A 17994-nucleotide genomic window follows, 5' to 3' on the forward strand; every position below is an offset into this window, starting at 1 on the left:
TATTATTATTATTATTATTATTATTATTATTATTATTATTATTATTATTATTATTATTATTATTATTGTATAAGATCACTGAACGATCCTCGAGGGCTCCGACTTCACCTCGAAAACCGCTCAGTACACTAAGCGATACAAACTTTTCCTAATTGCTCTGCAGAAGCACTCCCTCTAACCAGAGGGTGAGCCCTACTGCAGTCCGGAGTCATGCTGCCTAAGTATCCGAAGGGACCCAAGGATGACAGTCTTCTGCATCTGTCCAGCCAATATGGAGGCATTCCGCCTGCAGGCTGGGATCACTTCAAGCGCAGATACAAAAGACGGCTTCATTCCGCCGAGAAAACCAATAATGAGGACAATCAACTTGAGCCTGAACCCCCGGTTCAGTTGACGTAGCTCAAACAGGAGAGGTTGATATTTGAGCCGCTTTTCTTCTTCCTTTATTGATATATTGTTCTCGGCAGGAGCCGAGAACTCAACCACATAGATGATTTTGTCATAGAGCATAAGGTAGTACCGCCGTACTGTCTATCCCATAAGAGTGCCGTAAAAGATAATACAGCACTCTCACAGCCGCATTATGAAAATAGATATAACTCGTGATTGCATACGTCGGACAAGCCGACAAAAGATGCATCAGAGTTTCCGGGGACTGCTTGCAAGCCCGACACCTAACATCCGGAACTTATAACGCCATAAGACGACTTCGATAGACCAGGGTGTTTATCACGCCATCCTGACACGCGCAAATGAAACTCTCAAACTCGGACATCAAACCAGCCGACTTCAAGAAAGAGAAAGTCAACTGGACGGACCGCCTCTGCTCCTTCATATGACGGAAGAATACGCCATACATGGGCTTGTCAACGTGCCGGCGGAGCAAGGTGACCAGCGTAACCAACAAGGTGAACAAGGTGACCAGCAAGGAGCCAACTGACCACCTCGGCCAAGACGAAATTCCAAGCCGAGAGCCCCAGCTGCGGAATCCGCTGCCGTATAGAGAAAGGCTTGAATCCCATGAAGCTCATGTTCATGAACAAACACCAAGAAAGGATCCAAGCCATTCATGACGTTACANATCGCCCCTCCCAACTGATCCGCGTTCCCCATCCGAGAGGGACCGATTGTGGGGGGCTCTGCCGCGGCTCGATGACGGAACCGGGTATAGGCGCCGCCGGATGGTTAGCCCGATACCACCATGGCTATTGCGGACATGCCGGGCGATGGGTTCGCCACACTCCCTACGCCTATTATTATTATTATTATTATTATTATTATTATTATTATTATTATTATTATTATTATTATTATTATTATTATTATTATTGTATAAGATCACTGAACGATCCTCGAGGGCTCCGACTTCACCTCGAAAACCGCTCAGTACACTAAGCGATACAAACTTTTCCTAATTGCTCTGCAGAAGCACTCCCTCTAACCAGAGGGTGAGCCCTACTGCAGTCCGGAGTCATGCTGCCTAAGTATCCGAAGGGACCCAAGGATGACAGTCTTCTGCATCTGTCCAGCCAATATGGAGGCATTCCGCCTGCAGGCTGGGATCACTTCAAGCGCAGATACAAAAGACGGCTTCATTCCGCCGAGAAAACCAATAATGAGGACAATCAACTTGAGCCTGAACCCCCGGTTCAGTTGACGTAGCTCAAACAGGAGAGGTTGATATTTGAGCCGCTTTTCTTCTTCCTTTATTGATATATTGTTCTCGGCAGGAGCCGAGAACTCAACCACATAGATGATTTTGTCATAGAGCATAAGGTAGTACCGCCGTACTGTCTATCCCATAAGAGTGCCGTAAAAGATAATACAGCACTCTCACAGCCGCATTATGAAAATAGATATAACTCGTGATTGCATACGTCGGACAAGCCGACAAAAGATGCATCAGAGTTTCCGGGGACTGCTTGCAAGCCCGACACCTAACATCCGGAACTTATAACGCCATAAGACGACTTCGATAGACCAGGGTGTTTATCACGCCATCCTGACACGCGCAAATGAAACTCTCAAACTCGGACATCAAACCAGCCGACTTCAAGAAAGAGAAAGTCAACTGGACGGACCGCCTCTGCTCCTTCATATGACGGAAGAATACGCCATACATGGGCTTGTCAACGTGCCGGCGGAGCAAGGTGACCAGCGTAACCAACAAGGTGAACAAGGTGACCAGCAAGGAGCCAACTGACCACCTCGGCCAAGACGAAATTCCAAGCCGAGAGCCCCAGCTGCGGAATCCGCTGCCGTATAGAGAAAGGCTTGAATCCCATGAAGCTCATGTTCATGAACAAACACCAAGAAAGGATCCAAGCCATTCATGACGTTACAGGCCAAGCCAAGGACCAAGCGCACATGGAGAGATTCTAGACTGAGAAGTCCTTGTCCTCCACTGTCTCGCGGGAAGTACAAACGCGGACACGAAGACCGGGGATGCAGGGTCCTGTAGATGTTCATGAGCTTGCGAGTATCTCGGTCCACCTGCTTCAGCTCATCCTTCCTTCATTTGAGCACACCAAAGGAGTACAGAAGAACTGGAACAGCGAACATGTTTGTTGCGGCTACTTTGTTTTTACCGGAAAGTTCGGACTTCTCTTTTTCTGGAAAGTTCCGACAATCTCTTTAACTGCCTCAGCCTCCACTACGGATCGCTGACTGAAGCCAAGATACCTATAAGACTCTTCGGCGCCAAGATGTCCGATGACGCTTCCGTCCACCAATTGGAGATCCCCTATTCCATCCCCAACCTTCCCCCTCTTCATATGGAAAACTGCGCACTTGTCCAACCCGAAACTCACACCGACTGCTCGAGAGTACATCGCGACAACATCAAGCTGGAACTTGAGTTGCCGCTCCCCGGAAGCAAATAATTTCAGGTCATCCATATAGAATATATGGCTAACCTGATGCTTCCTGTCGCCAGGTCTCCCGGCTTGGTACCCACCAATAGCACGCAAAGCAACAGAAAGGGGCATCAGCGAAATGCATAACAAGAGAGGGCTCAAAGTGTCACCTTGAACAACTCATCTTTTGTATTGCACCAACCCTGAAGTTAGCCGACCTCCACCAGATGTTATGGTGAATCGCGTCCCCCAAAGCGGTGCAAGGTCTTTGAGGCACCTCACTATATTAGTTTCTACCGCAAGACACTCCAACAGCAGAAAGATGAGCTGATGGCTCATGCTATCAAATGCCTTACGGTAGTCAACCCAGGCCACTGACAGGTTTCGATGATACTGCATCGAATCACGCAATACACAGCGATGGACGAGTAAACTCTCCTTGCAACCTGACAGCGACCGCTTTGCCCCGCGCTGTTCGTAGATCTGGTGCCACACTGGCCGTAAATCATACAAGATACGCTCATTCAAAACCCCTGTGAAGAGCTTGTGTAGCGTATTCAAGCACGTTATTGGCCAATAACTCGCCGGGTTGGACACGTCTCCCTTCTTCGGAAGCAGCACAGTTCTCCCCTCCACCAACCACTCAGGAATCGAGGCACTACCATCGATATACGACGTAAATATCCGGGCCAAATGGCTATGTACACAGGTAATCCTCTTCCACCAAAAGACATTGATACCATCTGAACCCGGCGCGGCATGGTTCTTCATACCCCGTAGCATAACTTGAATCTCCTCCTGAGTTACTGGGGTGAATTCCGCACGCTGCCGGTGATATCCTCCACAGAACGCGCGAAACTCCTTAAGGGCAAGAGTTTCCATCATGAGATGAGGAACTTGACCATACAGTCCTCCCCCAGAATTCCTCAACCTGCTCGACCGAAGGCATCTTGTCGGGCGCAGGTGCTAGTGGATCAAACCAACGGTTGGGGTCGCAGTGGAAGACGGAATTGTCTACCACTCGCCGCAACCGCTTGTCTAGGGACCGCTTTGTAGCCCCTAGAACTCGCACTCTCTCGACATATCTCTCCTTGATAATGAGGAGGACCGCCTTATTCAGTGTGTGGTGATGATAACGCAAGTTTGCAGATATTTTGCGAATGCGGGACGTAAAATCTCGATCAATCACAAGGAAATCAATCACACACTGAATTTGCGACGCCTGCTTCCGAGCCTCCTCGATTTTCCCCTGGGGCTGCGCAATTCGCCTTCTCATCTTCAGTTCAAACGCCGCCCTCTCAGAAGCTCGCGGCTTTAGACGGAGCGCCGCATTATATACAGCCCAGTTCACGTCGAGCTAGTCAACGTCCGGGAGGGGGGGCACTGCAGCCAATGCCTCATTCTCCAACGCCAGATGTCCAGGCCGAATACAGCACTTCCCCGTGACTCTCTCCTCCCTTGATTCCATATCCCTCGAAGTTCGCTCCGGCACCTCATCACCATGCTGAGTAGGCTGCTCCGGCTGAGGATGGTCGCCTCTGACAGAAATACGAGAGAAACGACCACCAGACAGCCGCCGCGGACCAACGAGCAAATCATATCCCTGCCGACGCAAGCGACTGGCCTGATCCCTAAGATGGTGCGTGGTACAATGCGAATACTCGGAGTGCATCGCACACCACAAGTCCCGCATCCTTGCCATGTATCCTCGCGGCGCCGGCTGACTATCTACCCAACATTGCATGAGATCCTGTTTGAGCTCCTCCGACCACTTAATCCTAAGGACAGCCAAGTCATTACCATTCGATCCAGATCCGTCGCCCCTCCCAACTGATCCATGGTCCCCATCCGAGAGGGACCGTTCGTGGGGGGCTCTGCCGCGATTCGATGTTGGAACCGGGCATTCGAAGTTACGGGTGGTTAACCCGCAACTAACACGGCTATTGCAGCAGGATGAGCTCTGAAAAGGTTCACTTAAATTTCTACTATTACAATTCCAGTTTTGATTAATTTTTTTAAACATTTTCATAATAATGCGATGGTTACATTTTGTGTCTGAAGTAAATAGTTTATGGAAGGACTGTGAAGACCGATCATCGAACAACCAGTGAAGCACAGTAATGCAGTACTGGCCATAAACATCAGACGATATATCTTGGAGTCTTTTCTGGCTCCATTCATATACATGGTAATTTCGCTTAAGGCACTGAGCGATTCTTGTGTCGAAGGACGGGATTCCGAAGCTGTCGAAATAGATTTCTCGTCTATTTAAACCGAAGGTAAACAACAACCCAGTGGCTTCCTGCTTGGTTGTGGTTATCGCTGTTGATGCTGATGGCACAGAGCCTTGACCATGTCCACGGGACACGGTCAGCAGAATAGACACCTCCAATTGATGTATCGGTATGGGGTAGTACCTTCAGGAGCTCAAGTGTATGCATGAGACGATGGTACGCAGGATAATTGTCGTGGTCTTGTGACCCGCGTAGAAAATATTTATGGTGTGACACCTGCTCGGCATTTTAGACGCAACAAACGTAATTGTATGATGAACCTCTATTAACTAGTTTAGTATTCTTTTTCAGCCACTGTAATCCACAATAACTCGTATTCAGTATGTAACAGACAATTTACAATTTGCTCTGTTGCTTTATTGAATCGTACTTCAAGATGAACACTCCCACTCTTTACGAGATTCTAATGGCCGGCAGAACTTACAGATAAATCGGGAGTCAGGTCAAAGGCGAATAAACAAAACCCTTCGGAATATGCTAGACGAGAAATGCTATTTCCATAGTCACTAAAGTGCGGTCCAGTCCCCGCCAAAAAGATATTAAAAGCTTCCACATCTAGACACCCGTCAGAGATAAAACTCAGTTGCAAGGGTTTCATAGGTACTTAGCGTCCATCAACATTCAGGCATAAAAAGTTGATTCCGAAATTCTGGAAGTTGAAGGGATTCTTCTCCCTCGCCCTATTGAAACTGGCATTGTCGACAAATCCAAGTATAATTCTTTTAGGCAGTTGGACTAACATTGCCTTATCTATTGTCTCTCTCATAATTTTATTATGCAGAACAAAAGATTTAATGTCAACACGGATCAAGGGATATTTTGCAGCTATCAATATTCCAGGACTGAGTTCCACGCGTCGAACAATCAATGAGCCCTCCACAATATTTACTTTATAATTAAGTGTGTTATCGTCAATGAAACAATATTCATCCTTTGCACGGATAAGACGAACACGTAGCTCTACACTGTTCATCAAAAATTTATTTTGATTGAAAACGTCACAATGCAAATGTTCCAGCAGATGAAATGGTCTTCCACCTTTCCTAAATACTTATCGAGAGATTAGGCCATTAGTTTTTTTCACATCAGCGCCCACAACTACAACGGTACCCATAGCGCCAGAGGTATCAGTTGACCATAGTGCCATTCCAAGATGCGAGGACTTGCCATCTTCTCCATAGTTTAGCAACGTTTCAATATATGCTCTATAGGCATAGAGATCATTTGGCGGCGTAACACTTATTGATCGAATTATACATCCACTTGGTTGAACATTAAATGCAAAAAATTATTCACAGGACCGATGGAATCCTCAACAGCAGCAGTGCCATCGTGTCTTAAAATTTTCGCTCGAATTTTTATCATAGTGTGTGCCAAATCGATGTATTCTTCTCCATGACCTGGTATGATGAATTCGATTGAGGCGTCGTCCGATAGAGTAGAAACACGATTATAATAAACAAATTGAGAATTTTCAATACTTCTCTGCGTCGGGGATACAGTAAACAGATCGAGCTCCGATTTCACGCACTCGGAAGAGTGTGAATGTAGAAACGACATGATGATTAGTTGAAAATTTCGTATAAATCGCGACTATGTCGCGCACATAGTCCCCAACTTTGTATTTAAAGGTTTCTTTACAAGATTTCTCCGACTTGTACCGATTTTGTATATTACACCATGCATATGGAGCATTACCGATAGTAACAGCTGCAGGTGCCATCTTTATTGATGCATGTCTCGAATTGTTATGAGAGTCGACAATTTGTTCCAACACATCCATATATTTATATGTTCGGCTATGTGTAAAGCAACGCCACATGTGTTCCTTCAATGTCGGATTAAAACGTTCCACGATTACGGCTTTTGTGTCAGGATTACGCGCAACACGAAATTGAGTGTTTTTATCAGAGAAAAATTTTTGGACACACTGCTAGCCATAAAAACTTTTCCCTTGTCAGTTTGTATACAAACAGGCACACTACCACCGCTCCTTTCCATTATACGTTTAAAGCCCTCGAGTATCTGCGGTGCCGACTTATTCTTCAATGGTTCGACCCTGGCAAACTTGCTTAAAACATCAATAACCACAAATAAATATGAAATACCATCATTATATGTCTTTAGTGATCGCAACTCAACCGAATCAACCTCCCATACATCATCAATGTTTGTCAGTGTATAATGTAACCGTGGAAATTTACGTCTGATGGATCTGTGGAGTGTATAAGTATTCTGGGCATTGAGCCAATTTTTTATTTCATTTTCAGGTATTTCTTTTTTTACTTTGACAAAATATTTCTAGCTCCCGTATATGTCTCCGGCTCCGGAGGGCTATAATATGTCCCCGATAGTTTTTCTTCGTTTAAAATGGAAGCCATGATGATAGTCCTGATTCGTTCACTTTGTAAGGAGGGTTTATGCGTACTTTTTTCAAGTTTTTACGTGTACGATGTACAAGAGAGGTGCGTAGTTTATCACCTCCAGAGTTGCAAATAATGCATCAATTTTTAAATTGCATTATCAAATTCATTAATCATTATCGAAAAAATTAATCATTCCCGACTTTTTCATTATGAATTACATTTTTAATTATTAATGTAATAAAAATTGCACTGTCTATTTCATTTTCAATTGCTAATGTAATTATCAGTGCAATATCCAGTGCATTTTCAATTATTAATACAATAATTCACGTATTATGCATTACATTTGTAATGAGCAATGTTACATACAATAGTTTAATTAAAAATTGAGTGTTGACCATTATTTCATTTTTACCAAAAATTGAAATGGCTTTCTATTAATTATATTTTATGCCGAATCAATCGAACCACGTTATCGCTCTTTGATATAGTATTTGAGACCATGTGTCTAGCAGATCCAGTGAAAAATATATATAGAGAAAATTTTAGATTATTTCCTTCACTCCATATTTACACTACTATAGTATCTGTGTAGTCCGATGTTAAGGGTATATATGGGAGATTCCAGCCCGATTGACTAAATCGTGCGACCTCATATTTTTTCTTTTCCGGTCCGTTCGCACATTGCATAGACCTTCTCAAAACGAGCATTTTTCTTTTTTTTTTCTGTAGCTCGTCTGCTTCGCGAGTTATGGTCATTTGAAATTTCCGAATTTTTACAAAACGGATTTTTTTCAAAAAATTCATAGATCTTGATTGAACCATTATTTTTTGACAACTCAGTAGCGAGAATTAATCGTCATGAAATATACTTCCCGAATAATTTATGATAAAAAATCTCGGAATGAATTGTATATTTTTTTTGCCTTGTAGAAACTCAAAAATTGATAATTCATTCAGTATGCCATTTTTTTTTTAAGTTGAGTATATTTTAGCATCTATAACAATGATTTTAAGCCGTCGCGCATCATGGGCAGGTAATTAATAAGGTGGTTAATCGGGGTTGAAAACTGAATTTTACAATAAAATTGTGGAAAAATTTATTTTTTCGTCAACAATGAAGTCGAGTGTATGAAGATTACGAATCTATTGCCTCTTATTCCTCTTCCGCTTCGAATTTGTACCATTCGTAGACTTTTCAATCCTGAAAACTTCAAAATCCTTTGCATCCGAGAAAGTTTTAGTGTGAATAACACCGTCACTTTGTGGGATGATATATCGAAATTTCTTTGTTCCAGCTATTGTCTTCATATTGCCTAAGCGATCCTGGAGTAAAATCTTAGCATCTTCATATTCGCTCTTGGGAGAGTATTTTACTGTGATATTAGGTAAACGTCCTGATGTTTGGCACCAATCAGCGAATTGTTCCGGGGTCGTGATTTGCTGCTCTGCTTGCATTTGAAGACTTGCTCAGGCAACCGTACGTTTAACGGTTCCGCCTAGCCCATCACACGCGCTTTTCCCATGCGAAGTCTCAAAATAATGGTGCTCAACGGGTACTCCGTAATCTTTCAAGTGGTAGTAGAGATTGGTGATGTATTTGAAGTTCTTATATTGCGACGGAGCGCCATCGGAGAAGTAGTAGAACTCACTGGGTTTATCAGAAATGGTTCTCACAAATTCATTAATGATTCCAGTATAAGCATGTACTGCAATCGCATCGTGCATCATACAATCTGATACGATTACTAAACTTCTATGCTTGACAAGATCATTTGACTTGTAGTAAATAACCACAGTATACAATGAGGCTGAGTCATTATTCCAATGGAATCCTCCTATTGCATTTTGCACCAAAAAAGAGTATTTTTCGGCAAAATCACAAATAATAAGAAATTCATTCTCATCTAGAGGTTCCCTCAGATTTTTCAGGAAATTCGATTATTTCTTAGTCAAAAATGCATGAGGCAATAGGATTTTCAGCTTCGCACAGAACTCATCCACAAATTCAGTCGACTCTTTGACAGATTCCTCTAGTTTTGCTCGAGGAATCTGTACCCAGTGTTTGTATTTCACTTCTTCTATATCATTATCGTTCAGGATTGAAACTAGCATTTGTTTCAAAGGGTTGACACCTGGACACTTTTTACAAAGACCTTGATGACGTTCATCGGTTGCATCTTTGCATGTAATCAAATTCAAGCAGTCGCTATAGTGATTCAGAGGAGTATCGGACTGCTGTGTGAAGCTTTTCATGGGGCAACCTAAAAAAGATAATGAAAAGTTCTAGTGGCAGTGTAGTAGGATCATATAAATGAGCGCTAAAGTGGGGTTTCGATAAAAAAAACTAGAAATCCGAGAGAGATAGAGGAATTTCTCAATTTTTTTCTTGTTGCTGTTGTTCTGCTTAAAGTGAAAAATTTTGTTAGCTCTCGTAGATTCTCAGATATTCAGCAAAGCCTAATGGCTTATTCATTTCATCTTTCTGGTCTTGGTTCATCATCTAATTTTTATCCCACTGCAAGAAGTACTCACCAATCATCATCAGCTTGATATTTTGGTGGAGAGGACACACGCAGACAGTATGAGTGCCGGGTTTTCCTGCGAAAATGCACTCTTTGGGTCTCAAAGATACAAAAGTGCTCAATCCCACTGCAACATGAAGACGTTCTGAACGAAATCCTTCAAATAGTTCTTTTAGATTCAGAAGTATCAATCGCTTCTACACTGTGCGTTTGCCGTCATCATCCCAAATCGCCATGCAATCTCTTGTCCCCGGCATGTGAAAGCTGTTTCGCTCATCAGAATAATAATCGTGGATTAGTTGTTTTATTGTTTTACTCAAGGGTCGTCCTGAAAATTGAAAACAATTGTAAACTGTAATTCCATCTTCATAGTAAAACAACGGACTGCATTTTACCATTTTAGTACTGAAGTTATCTTACCTAATTTAGCTGCGGAAGTCGCCAGAATTCCTTTCACAAATGCCAACTCTTTTGCTTTCTGTACGATGTAAGGTTTGGTGTTCATAATGTCAACAATTGTTTTAACACTCCAATCTGACGGCATCAATGTCAAGATCTGTACTTTGTCAGCGTACGTGGTTTGGTCATTATGAAATTTGTCTTTCAGTTTGGGAATTATAGCATAGAAAGCTCGAACATCATTCAAAGATGGATATTCAGAGTTCATAGAATCACATAATAATTCTGACAACACTTGATGAACCTGATCAACTTTGTTGTTAACCCAAGTCTCAGAATATGAATGAAGTTTTCGCATAGGGATAGGTGATTGATTAAGTAAAGCTAATGCTTGATTAATCATTGGTAACTGAATTTCACGGCTGAGTGGAGTTGCATTACTCTGACTACACTCAAAAGAAATTCCAGAACCACTGTTCTTCATAGGATCAGATTCAATGTTACTCTGAATCGATAATGATTTTTCCACTAGATTCTCTGCAAAAATCGAATCACATAACATTTGTCTTTTTTTCAGCGAAATCAAAATTCTTATAAATAAACTCTTCTTCTCACCTGCATTTTCACACTGACCATCATCGCTATCATTACCAAGAGTCTCTTCTGGTTCGGTCTTCGCCAACAACTTGCGACACGATGTACAGAAATACACACTCTTTTTCAAACCCCATCTTTCACAGATTCGATCAGAAGAAGTACGTAATCGATCTCGACATATTTTATGATCGTTCAGTTTCAAGGGATTACAACACCGGTCAAAGTGTGTCGTATGATCCATGCTGACACAGACTCGATTCCTCTCAAAGTTAAGTTCATATGAACATTCGAGTCGAGGTTATATTGATAATGACTAACAGCGGGAAAGCTTCTGAATCACAGAACTTGAAATTTTGGACAGAGCAAGAGAGAAGGGGCGATACTCGATCGATAATGAAGTACTGTATTACCGATTCTCGATATGGAATGTGAAACCTTAGTGTAGCGCGAAAATTGAAAAATGGAAGGATTAAAAACAACATACGAGCAAACAACGTTTTTTCCGTTGATTTGACTGTGCAAAATTTAGATAAAAATTGGAAATTATGGTAAGATGACGTCGGCCCATGATGCGCGACGGCTTAAAATCATTGCTATAAATGCTACAATATACTCAAATTTGAGAAAAAAACAAAAAAATGACATACTGAATGAATTATCAATTTTTGACTTTCTACAAAGCAAAAAAAAAATGTAATTCATTCTGAGATTTTTTATCATAAATTATTCGGAAAGTACATTTCATGACGATTAATTTTTGCTTCTGAGTTATCAAAAAATAATGATTCAGTCAAGAGCTATGAATTTTTGAAAAAAATCCGTTTTGTAAAAATTCGGAAATTTCAAATGACCATAACTCGCGAACCAGACGAGCTACAGAAAAATAAATAAATAAAAATGCTCGTTTTGAGAAGGTCTATGCACTGTGCGAACGGGCCGGAAAAGAAAAAATATGAGGTCCCACGACCTACCCATATTGAATAGGTAATCAAATGAACAATAAATTATTGAAAATTTCATGAAATGTTTGTAATCAATTTTTCAAATTATTTATACAATTTTGATCCAGCTGATCAAAACAGTTGTTGTGACAACTGTCACATTTATTTGAGCCAATTTCTTTTGTTGAAAATTATTAAATTAGGACCTGATTCTCGGGGGGAGCTCAACCTCCCCTTTTTCCTTACCAATTAATGAAAAACCATCGGGACAGCGTGGGGTTAAGGAAAAATACCAATCCCACGTGAATTTGTTCGAGAGAGAAAGAGAGGATCTGAAGAAAGAAGAGGACGACCCCGAGAAAAATCTCTTGGGATCACTTCAGGAGGACCCGGACCACATGACATCACCCAACCGACCCCCTATCCGTCGCAGAAGTGAGCCAAAGAAACAGGAGGGCGAGAGGGCCTCGCGAGAACAATCGATGAAATAATCATATTGATACCTAAGGCTCGGGGCCACTGGCCGTCGATCTGAGGTAGTCAGATGTGTCAAGCGGGGGATCAACCCCACCTCTTCTAATTTTCTGCGAATTTTGAGGAACTGCGGGCCTACGTGTCGAAACTGAGGCACCGCAGTTCTCCACGAGACGTTGTAAAGTAACAGTCAAGTCACTCAATTATTGTAACAGTAACAGATAGTAGGAATTAATAGTTTGGGAGTCTAGACTCCAGTCATAGAAGGAGAAGACGTGGATTGGAGACCCTGAAGCTGGAGGTCAAGCTAGACTGAGGATTGTACACCTCCTGGAGGAGCCAGAGCGACCCCGAGCCACGCTGAATAGCTAAGCGAGCTAAGTACTTGCATTTTTCTGGATATATCGGTTTCAAACCATCCGCGGGGCATTTTCTCCCATTATTGTTGTTGTGTTAAAATTCGTTTGATTTATCGTTTCGCTTTGAGTTCAACTGAAACATTTTTATCCTTGTGAATTATAGTTATCAGGGATGCTTCTGTCCACCGAGTTCCCACTAAATTTATTTTCTTCTCAATTATATAATATATGAATTATTATTTGCATTTTGTATCAATTTAACTCTGTGAAAAATACAGGGTGTTTCAAAACAACCTTTAAACCTCTCGTGGATTGATTCATGAGAATATGAGGAATTCGGGAAAAATATTTAAAAAATTCCCGGTTGCCTCAAATTTGAACTATTAACGATTGAAAGTGACCAATAGCGGCGACGGATTATGGCGCCTGGGCCGGGGCGGGGACGGAGCGAGACGACGCGGCAACTGTGTTGCTGGGGCTGCCCGCGTCATGAATCTATTATGACGCGGTGGGTAAAGAAGGGATTTTTCTGATCATTGGTGAGAGGAATAAAATTTTGAATGGGCAATCCGCAAATGAGTTTATAATTGGCTTCCTGATTAATACCGGGCAGTTATCGTAATAGCCACGGGAATTGAAACTAAAGTTTCATGTCAGCGCCGAGTTTTGTAACCTCTAAAATCTTTATCTGAAATTTTTAGAGGGACTTCATGCATGTGTATGTGCATACAAATTGAATTTTCCTGGAATGAACAATCCGAGGTGATTTTCATTCGACGAGATCGATGTGATTCCGTGTTATTCTGCGCTGATTCAAATCCGAACAATACAGTCTCAGCAGGTTTTCAGATTTTCTGATAAAAAAAATTTATGGGAAAACGTCACGAAATAGCATGATTCTTACAAATTTGATGGTTTTTGAAGAAAAACAATGGAATTAATCCGTTTTCATCACAATCAGAAGAGCCTAGTATGATTTACCGATATACAGATGTTATGCGACAAAATATTTTGCATACCTTGTGGCAAATTACATTTTTCATTCTTCAAGAATTTGTCAAGGAAATTCCTCAGGAATTAATCAAGGACATTCCTCAGGAATTTATTGAAGAAATTCCTCACGAATTTAGTGAGGAAATTCGCCAGGAATGTAGTGAGGAAATTCCTCCGGAATTTATCGAGGGGATTTCTCAGGAATTTATTGAGGGGATTTCTCAGGAATTTATTGAGGAAATTTCTCAGGAATTTATTGAGATTCCTCAGGAATTTATTGCGGAGATTCCTCAGGAATTGATCGAGGAGATTCGTCAGGAATTTAGTGAGGAAATTCCTCAGGAATTTAGTGAGGAGATTTCTCAGGAATTTAGTGAAGAAATTCCTCAGGAATTTAGTGACAAAATTCCTCAGGAATTTAGTGAGGAAATTCCTCAGGAATTTATTGAGGAGATTCCTCAGGAATTTATTGAGGAAACTCCTCAGGAATTTGGTGAGGAAATTCCTCAGGAATTTAGAGCGGAAATCCCTCAGGAATTTAGTGAGGAAACTCCTCAGAAATGTAGTGAGGAAATTCCTCAGGAATTTAGTGCGGAAATTCCTCAGGAATTTAGTTAGGAAATTCCTCAGAAATTTTATGAGGAAATTCCTCAGAAATTTTATGAGGAAATTCCTCAGGAATTTATTGAAAAAAATCCTCAGGAATTAATCAAGGACATTCCTCAGGAATTTATTGAAGAAATTCCTCACGAATTTAGTGAGGAAATTCTCCAGGAATTTAGTGAGGAATTTCCTCAGGAATTTAGTGAGGAAATTCCTCAGGAATTTAGTGAGGAAATTCCTCAGGAATCTATTGAGGAAATTCCTCAGGAATTTAATGAGGAAATTTCTCAGGAATTTGGTGAGGAAATTTTTCAGGAATTTATCGGGGATATTCCTCAGGAATTTTTTGAAGAGATTCCTCAGCAATTTTTTTGAGGAAAGCATCGTTGAAAGGTTTCCAAATAAATTTCAAATTCGATAAAAAAATGAATATAATCTATCACAATCGGCGATCAACTGAACAGTCTCGAACAATGTTTTTGGTCACGATCCGGAGGGAAAAACTGATGCTGTTAATACCTTTCAAGCTTCAAAATGAATTGAGTAATTTTCTCCAACTTCCCCGCAGGAAAACCAAAGTTTCGCGAGAAAAATCCATTGAGCAATGGAAACCGATAATTCTGTGAGAAAGTTGAGACAATCGAGATAAAATCCATGGCTTGATTTTTTTTCTTTTTATTCATAGCGACTCGAAATTAGGATTGAAACAAAAAATATCTCAGAAGAAAAAAAGAAACAATCTTTAATATCTCCATCCCAATTTCCTAAATGTATTCCTGAAAAATTTCGTATCTAAATTCTTGAGGAATTTCGTCTCTAATTTCTTGAGGAATTTCCTCAATAAATTCCTGAGGAATGTCTTTAATAAATTCCTGAGGCATTTCCTCAATAAATTCCTCAGGAATTTATCAAAATCTGAAAACCTGCTGAGACTGTATTGTTCGGATTTGAATCAGCGCAGAATAACACGGAATCATGTCGATCTCGTCGAATGAAATCACCTCGGATTGTTCATTCCAGGAAAATTCAATTTGTATGCACATACACATGCATGAAGTCCCCCTAAAAATTTCAGATAAAGATTTTAGAGGTTACAAAACTCGGCGCTGACATGAAACTTTAGTTTCAATTCCCGTGGCTGTTACGATAACTGCCCGGTATTAATCAGGAAGCCAATTATAAACTCATTTGCGGATTGCCCATTCAAAATTTTATTTCTCTCACCAATGATCAGAAAAATCCCTTCTTTACCCACCGCGTCATAATAGATTCATGACGCGGGCAGCCTCAGCGACACCGTTGCCGCGTCGTCTTGCTCCGTCCCCACCCCGGCCCAGGCGCCATAATCCGTCGCCGCTATTGGTCACCTTCAATCGTTAATAGTTCAAATTTGAGGCAACTGGGAATTTTTTAAATATTTTTTCCGAATTCCTCATATTCTCATGCATCAACCCACGAGAGGTTCGAAGGTTGTTTTGAAACACCCTGTATATTATTTTCTATTCAAATTGGATATCGAGAGTTGTGATTCGTTCTGTGCGGGAGTGTGTTTGATTTTGGGATTTTTGGGTAGCCTTAAGATTATTGGAATTTATTGCAAGCCTCAGGAATTCAAAGAGGGAGTATCGTCCTCCCTCCCCTTTGTGAAAAAGAGCACGGGTAATTTCGTTGTTGATAGATAAGGAATTTGTTTTTTTTCTGGAGTTTTGTGCGTTTGTGCACTTGGAAAATAACCGCACTGGCGCCTAAAGGATCAAAGGGGCGTCCACAATTAACTGTGGGCAGTTTTTATTCAATTTAATATTTTTGGAAATTGGAATTTGTCACAACTACCTATAGATAATAAATTGGCACCCAACGTGGCGGCCGACCTTCGAATCCCTGAGGGGATAATCCCCACACAGAACGAAAAGAGTAACTATCACACAAGAGTGATCGAATAAATTCGGGGAATTAACACGAGGAATTAAGGATAATCGATAAAAATAGACGAAAACATGGAGCCGGCTGGCGATGAACTAGAAATTTTTTAATTAACAGAAGATGAGTTGAGAGTGGAATTGAAGATGAGTTGAGAGAGGAATTGAGTGATCTGGGTTTGGATACCGCGGGTAGTGTTGAGGAGTTGAGGGAACGTTTAGTTCAACATCACGTGAACACTCGGGGGGTTTTCGAAGAAATGGACACCGCAAGTCCCGTGAAAACACCAAAATTCAACGACTGGCGTGACAATTCCGAAGAAAAATCAATAGATGTGAGGCCCACAACAAAAGATGATAGTATGTGGGACACATCCCCAAAACATGACGTATATTACGACCCCGAAATCGATAAATGTAAGATATTTAGGGATCTTCAGGATGTTGGGTAAATAAAACAATTGCTGGTTTTAATAAAGAACTATATTTAGAAAGATGTTAATACACTCGTGTCTCGCACCGTAGCGTGCATCGAAGTGAAATGCATTGCACAATCACGGTAACTAGGCGACTGACGCATGCGCGTCATCTATACTCAACCGTAGGAGAAACACACATATATATATATATATATATATATATATATATATATATATATATATATATAGAACAGAAGTAGAGAACTGGGAGCAGTCGCTATACTCCAACACTCCCTCCCGACTGCTTCAGTTGTTCTCTATGGATTTTTTTTTCCAAAACCCAACTCACTCTCTCACTTGGAATCTTTGTGACCTAGATTATCATACAACGAAATTGATTAGATATTTGCATTCATGATTTCATCTACTTGTCGTTTATGCAGATCAGCAGCTAGCAGTTTAGTGAACACATCCGCCAACTGATCTCTGGATGATATCCAGTTTACTTTTATCAAATTCAATTTCACACACTTCTTTATATGATGTGCCTTGACATCAATGATGTGTCTCAGTCTATTCCCACCATTAGTTTCTGCACTAATTGTTGCCGCTTTATTGTCGCACCCTAAAGTCATAGGCAATGGAGGTTTGTAAGGATATTTTCCCGGGTTGTTCACCCAGGAAAAATCCAAACTACTTTTTAGCCATCTCTATCGCTCAATTGTCGGGCGCCAGCCGAACCTTCACGGGAGGTTCGACGAAAACCGGCCTCTGAGGCAAACTCGTCCACTCAGAGGACTTTTTGGTTGCCCAGCTAACATCAGCGTGATACGGTAGAGTGGGCGAGGTCCACCAGGAGTATTACCACCACATCCTCATGAGCCTTTGCAAGTCGTGTGTTATACCTTGCGGCGTAACTTTCCATAATGAATTAAACTCATGACCTCCTGGAGAATCTTTCGACTCTGCCAGTGTTCATTCCCCTCCCGAGTATTTCGACTCGGGGGAGTTTTTCAAAATTAATGCGAATCAGCCGGGACTCCTCAGAGCCTGGGACGCCGTGAGGCTGATCCGACCAAAGTGGAACACTGTTACCCACTTCACGACCACCCACACTCTCGGCCACCAGTTACCGCTTCGGTCATCACACGTCACCGTCTCCGGGTACTCAAATGTCGGCACATGGTCGGGTCGACAGAAGGACGATCTCTACTCCAGACCTACGGGCCCATGTGCTCGGCATTTGTTTC

This window comes from Diachasma alloeum, unplaced genomic scaffold, assembly GCF_001412515.2.
Source record: "Diachasma alloeum isolate Michigan unplaced genomic scaffold, Dall2.0 Dall_scaffold_01373, whole genome shotgun sequence".
Taxonomy (NCBI): Eukaryota; Metazoa; Arthropoda; class Insecta; order Hymenoptera; family Braconidae; genus Diachasma; species Diachasma alloeum.